The sequence below is a fragment of the Acomys minous genome (assembly GCF_964271855.1).
Source record: "Acomys minous genome assembly, chromosome: 3".
NCBI classification, from domain to species: Eukaryota; Metazoa; Chordata; class Mammalia; order Rodentia; family Muridae; genus Acomys; species Acomys minous.
The window spans coordinates 142,458,573-142,465,298 of record NC_140485.1 but is presented as its reverse complement, the minus strand read 5'-3'; the positions used below and the strand labels follow the sequence as shown (position 1 = coordinate 142,465,298).

Sequence of the window (6,726 nt, the reverse complement as noted above, 5' to 3'; positions counted from 1 at the left end):
GGCAAGCGTTCAGGGTGGTGGAGAGGTGGTGTGTTTACAGCGCCGACTCCAGCACTCAAGAGCTTTTCCAAAGCTGTTTTAACAGCCAATAAAATTAGTCAGCGGAACCAGTTAAGCAGCTCACTAGTTGAGACACTGGAAGGTTCTAGAGTCTGTTGGAAATGGGGGAAAAATAAAGAAAAGAAGGAAATGAGAAGAAATGAGAAAGAAGGTGGATCCCTCGGGGCAGCAGGAATCATGACAAACACAGCCACTCCTGTATGCTCACCCATCACCGGCTTCGTGAGTCACCTGGGCTTTCTGGTCTGATTGGGGTCTTAGCAGACGTTATTTTCATTTATGCTACATCTGTGAGCCAAGAAGAGAAGGAAACCCGCAACCCTTCCTTAGGTATGAGCAGCTAAGCCAGTGTCCCTGCCCTGGCCTAAGTGCTACGGACAGACTTTAACTGCTCACATTTTAACTTTGTGCTTATCTCTTTGTATTACAGAAGAGAAGATGTTCATTTAAACGTTCAGGAGAGTGTGGCTGGTGAGGTAGGTCAGCAGTTAAGAGCATTGGCTACTCTTCCATGGGCCCAAGGTTCCCTTTCCAGGATCCACACAGTGACTCATGATCGATCGTTTGTAATTCCACTTCTGGGGGTTCTGATGCCCTCTTCTTGCCTCCACAGACACATGACAGGCACATGGTGTGCAGACATACATGCAGGCCAAACACACACACACACACACACACACACACACACACACACACACACAAACCAAATACTTTAAAATTCAGCAAGTATGTAAAGAAATAAGCTGATTTTCACAGTTTTACTGATCTAGCTCTCTATCTCAGTTCTAGTGCCCATATGGCCTACGGGAATTCAAAAAGTACAGACCAGCAACTAAAAGTGATGTGAGGGGGAGTGGTTTTTAACTGAGTACACTGACACCCCATCAGGTCCTGTGGCTGCACAGTCCCTGTCCCGTGGCTGCACAGTCCCTGTCGCAGGATCTGAGAGTCTACTTTCTTATTCTCAGTACCCACTAGATGCTGGTGATATGTATGTTTTGGGTCCCACAGGGACAGTTTCAGATTTAAACTACTGACTTATGTGAGTCACCGGGCAGCCCTCAAGACTCCTGTGACTGTTCTTTGGGGGGTGTCGGTGGGAGCTGGGGTGCATGGTGCCTCATGAGATGACATACACCTGACCAGAGAGGAGCTCAGCATCTGCTCTATTCATGCTTTTCTCGCAGTGGTCTAAAAAGTCTCTTATACCAAAAATATCTATTGTGTAATGCTCTGACGAAAGAAATATAGGCCAGAGCTCCTCGCAAATTCTATCTGAGGAGGGAAGGCCTAGATAGAAGAAGGACAGGGTTACAATATAGGCAGCTGGGTTAGAGCAGAAGGTGTGACAACTTATCCATTGGCACAGGGTCTGGACAAGGTCATCTCTGACAAAGTGATACCCAGATGTCTCTCTGCCGCAGGTGCTGCCAAGACAAACAATAGACAGACAGACAGACAGACAGACAGACAGGCAGGCAGGCAGGCAGTAGATAGATAGATGCATGCCCAGATATTGCAATTGTGGTATGATTTCTTCCTTCCCAGCAAATGAAGGTTTTTGGTCTTTAGATTTTAAATGATTTAATTAATCTTGCCTACCTTTTCAAGAATAAACTACTTTAAACTAATAAGAACAGATATCACACTTGATCTTAGCCTGAAGGTCCCAAACAAGTAAGGACAGCCAGTATTATTTACTTTTGTATTAAAAAATTTTATTTATTTATTTATTTATTTATTTATTATATATACAATGCTCTGCCTGCATGTACACCTACACACCAGAAGAGGGCATCAGATCACATCACAGATGGTTGTGATCCAACATGTGGTTGCTGGGAATTGAACTCAGAACCTCTAGAAGAGCAGCCAGTGCCCTTAACCTCCCATTCATCTCTCCAGCCCTAATTTTTGTATTTTTGAGACAAGCTTTTTCTGTGTAGCTCTGGCTAGTCTGGAACTTGATATGTAGACTAGGCTGGCCTTGAACTCATGGAGATTGGTCTGCTTCTGCTCTGGAGTACTGGGGCTAAAGGCCTGTGCCACCTGCCCAGCAATGTCTGACAACCAGTTTTAAAGGCTTGGGTTGTAAAAGAAGTGAAGCGAGTGGCCAGCACAACTCCTACACAGGTCAGGGCTTAGCTAAGAAACTGAGCACTTGTAATGTAGGTGTTATGTTATGGACCAGTGGATCCCAAACTTGCCCTCCGTCCCGGATCTCCTACTAACCAGCATTCCTGGACCAACATCACACATGTGCCAAACTGCAGGGCCAGGAGGGGTTGGTGGGGGAATAGAAATGAAAGGGAATTCATACATAAATACATAAATAGGGCAATAAATAAAACAAGAGAAGGGCTCGGGGTGGGTAGTGGTGAGAGTGCCAGGGAGCAGGGGTGTTCCCAGGCTAGCCTTATGTGCCAAAAGGCCCTAAGGAAAAACTCAGAGCCCGAATCCCAGGTATTCACAGAGAGGAGCAGGCAGAGCCACGTGGGAAGACTGTGCGGGGGTTTCATGCAGCTTCACCTAAGATAGGCAAAAGTCAGGACAGCTCCAAATGGTCACCAGCCAGGAGCGGGTAAACAGACTGTGGCTTCCATGTGATGGCGCGAGACTCAGCAACAGAAGCCCCTGCGGCAGGCGCTGTAGGTGAGTCTTCAAGAAAGTAAAACCAACCCTATGTCAGCCAGAGAAGACCTGTGAGGGCTCATGTGTGCTGTTCTACGGCATGCAGAACAGATCCACATTGGTGTGTGTGTGTGTGTGTGTGTGTGTGTGTGTGTGTGTGTAACCTCAAAGCCCACCTCCAGTGAAACACTTGCTCCTCCAAGGCCACACTTCCAAATTCTTGCAATCCTTTTAAACAGTTACACTACCTAGTGACCAGTCATTCAAATGTGAATTTATAGGGGCCATTTTTATTCAAACCACCACAGTTAGGTTGTCTGGCAACCTAATCCCAGCAATCCAATCCGTCTGAGCCTGCTGGGGTTACAAACCCAAGTCTCAAGCCTGTCTTTTTATTTTTATTTTTAATCCATGCGTTTGGGGGGACTGAACTTGGGGCCTCATGCCTGAGAAGCGAGCTCTTTACCCACTGAGCTTGTGCCTAAGCCAGGATAATTTAATGCACTAAAATCTTCCACCATCTGAAGGCAGATATTGTGCCCCTTTTGGCTCTTTTTCCTCCTAAGTTTTATTTTGCGTGTGAGTTTTTACATGCATGTATGTATGCACATGCCTGATGCACAGAAGAGGGTGACAGATCTTCTGGCACTGGAGTTGCATGTGGCTGTGAGGCAAAATGTGATAGAAACTGAACACAAGTCCTCTGCAAAAGCAGCCATGCTCCTAACGCCCAGGGCATCTCCCCAGCCCCATGTTTTATGCCTTTGAAACTGAACATGACCAGTTAGCTCTCCCGGGCACCCTGGCTGCTCATACGCGTACACCACTTTGCCAGCATCTCCAGAGAGGTGCTGAGGGATCACATTCTGGCTTTGGCTGCCTCAGGACCAACCATGCTTGCCTTTGTTGGGCCTCCTTTAACATGTCCAGGGAATACTTAGTTGGTCCCAGACAGGGAATCCCAGTGCTGCATCCTTTGGAATTTTGAAGTCTGTAAATCTTTAAGGGGCTCTTAGGTGGCCAACGTAGCATGCTATTAGGAAAATTCGCCCAGCCATAGAACTTAGCCCTGGATCAAGGGAGAGGACTGAGGTTGGTGTCACTGATATGGTGTGTGTGTGTGTGTGTGTGTGTGTGTGTGTGTGTGTGTGTGTGTGTGTCTGTTTTTTGCTTGGTTTTCAATCTAATCTGTACAATTACTACCCAACAAAGATTTTTATCTTGAATGACTGCGGCAAGCAGACGACTCTCTTTTGAGATCTAAGCCAGCCCCAGAAGCCTTGTGGCACTCAACCCAGTTCTTCTTTTCCAGTGCCCTTGTTGCATCACAGTGTCTGAATTTTGATGGACCCGCCTATTCACGGTCATCCAATCTTGGAGAAATGCCTTTCATCCAGAGATAGCGGCCGTGAGTGACCGAAGCCCATACCTACCGAGGGGGTAAGTTCCACAATAGCTAATGTGATTTTTTTTTCTATATCTTAAGGCAAATTTTCTTTCTTGCCTTTGAATTTATCATTGAAATTAATGACAAAATGTGACAAACTTATATCCACAAAGGCCTTTTCAGACGGACATGTGATGGCGTGCAGATCAGATGTAGGTGAGAGGGGAGCTGCCGAAGCTGTGGCGCCTCTGAAGGTTTAGGTGAGTCAGGTCCGTGGAGCACATGGGCAGCGGGTGAGTGAGAGGCGGGGGAGGCTGATCGGCAGGGATGGGGGAGGGGCTTCCACGAGGTCCCACTTCCTGCTGGGCACTGTAAGACCCGGAAATATGGATGCCGATGCCCGCTGGCCCGCTTGCTTGCTAGGCCTTTCCCAAGCACGGGGCTTAGAGAATGGGACCACAGTAGAGGCCTGAGGTGGGGGCATCTTCCTGAGAAGATTCAGGAAGCGGGAAATAAGATAAGAGAAACAAAGGGTCGGCTCAAGTGGCCTCAAAGCTTCAGAGCAAAAGGCAGGGCTAAAACAAAAAAAACAAAACCAAACCAGATGGGAGATGTGTCCATGGACGCCCAATGTCAAGCATAGCAGACGATAGAGAAAGCCTGAGAAGGTATTGGTTATCTGTTCAACTTATAAGGGTGGACACACATGAAGAAACTAGAAATGGAGGGAGCGACAAGGTGGGCAAAGAGGCCCTGGGATGGACCTGAACTCTTACAGAGGTGGCCCCAAGGCATCACCCCACAGAAGGGCCGAGTCTTGCCTGTTGCTGTGGCTTCTCGCCCTGCCTTGGCCGGCCTTTTTCTTCTTTGAGACTCAGGATACGGTGATCATTCTAGAACTGAGTCAGATTGCCAACATAACAGGAGAGATCTAGGGCTAAAGTAAATGCTAGCACAGACGAGACTGTTGTAAGAAAACAGTCCCTAAAGGCAGAATGCCGAGTTAGGAGTTATTACTAGCTTTGTTTCTCCCACCCAGTGGTGTGCTGAGGTATCATCAGCTTTGCTGTGGGTTTTTTCCGTTTGGTTTATTTGCATAGCATCATGGCACAGAGGCGCCCCCTTGAATAAGTCCGACTGAGGTAGTGATTGTTCTTTTCACACAGGCTGAAAAACCAAGGACAAAATCACAGACCTTGGCATGCAAACAAAGATAATTGATCAGTCAATAATTGCCATAAAATCAATAATCAACTGCTTCCTGTTTACTGGCAGCTGCTTGAGCAAAATCTCCATTCTCCATTCTGTTAAAAAATAAAACAAAAAAACAACAAAACAAAAACCTAATTGACACTTTTAACATCAACCTCTCCTGAGAAATCAACATGTTGTGATCACGATCATTTCACGCTTGATTCCCATATTGCTTTTGTTGTTGCATCACCACAGGCAGCGAGTGGCTTGAACCAAGGTGTCTGTAAAGGACACACATGTCCTTTGAAACACTGGAAGAAATCTGAGGACTGGCCTGAGAAGCAGAGCCTGGTTGAGAGTGCTGGAAGGGAGAAAGCAGCGTGTAGGAGGAGGCAGGCTGAATGTGAGCTTCTTGCGGATGGGCTCTGCCAATTGACGTCAGCAACAGGAGCCGCCCCCGGATGCTGCAGGACCAGCTGGGCCCGCCAACTGTGCCGGCTGCACTGAGTGCGGAGATGTTTGCACAATGCTGCTGACAGCATCACTCTCGGATCCAGGCTGTCTTCTGTGCGAGCTCAAGCCGTGGAGAAAGGGCGTCCTTCTGAAGCCGTTCCTCTCCGTTACATAAGTCAGGAGGACTCAGAACTTTAAGTCAGATTTGAATGCAGTAATGATATCACCGAAGCCACAGCTTTGGGAGACATGACTCTGCGAGATCGTGCAGGGATCAAGAACTTGACCTTCCCATCTGCGGCTGAGAAGTGCCATGAAAGCTCAGGCAAAGAGGGTCCCTACGTTTCTAGAGATTTCATAGACAGTTATTGGGCACTTGGGAGAGGGAGAGGTGGTGTTCCACATACTTAAAGTCCCCAAGCCACACCCTCCCCTGATGGGCTGGCTCTCTCCTGATGCTGTGGCGTCTCATCCTGTCTCGGTTGGCCTCTTTTTCTTTTTTGGGACTCAGGATACGGTGGTTATTCTAGAATTGAGTCAGATTGCCAATATAACAGGAGAGATCTAGGGCTAAAGTAAAATGCTAGCACAGATGAGATTTAAAGTCAGCATGCAGAGGACATGGTACTGCAGCATGTAGAGGACATGGTACTGCAGCATGCAGAGGACATGGTACTGCAGCATGCAGAGGACATGGTACTGCAGCATGCAGAGGACATGGTACTGTAGCATGCAGAGGACATGGTACTGCAGCATGTAGAGGACATGGTACTGCAGCATGTAGAGGACATGGTACTGCAGCATGCAGAGGACATGGTACTGCAGCATGCAGAGGACATGGTACTGCAGCATGCAGAGGACATGGTACTGCAGCATGTAGAGGACATGGTACTGCAGCATGCAGAGGACATGGTACTGCAGCATGCAGAGGACATGGTACTGCAGCATGCAGAGGACATGGTACTGCCTGCTTTCCTGGTGGCCCAGTGGAAGAGGCAGAA

At 47.8% G+C, this 6,726-nt stretch overlaps 1 long non-coding RNA gene across 1 annotated transcript; it reads left to right on the top strand.

Annotated features, from left to right (window-relative positions):
- Window positions 1–375: 375 nt before the first annotated feature.
- LOC311594443 lies at window positions 376–6,432 on the top strand. Its single transcript, XR_014778093.1, has 4 exons — window positions 376–536; window positions 4,004–4,131; window positions 4,252–4,338; window positions 5,528–6,432. It is a non-coding gene; the product is annotated as an uncharacterized lncRNA (long non-coding RNA).
- The last annotated feature ends 294 nt before the right edge of the window (window positions 6,433–6,726 follow it).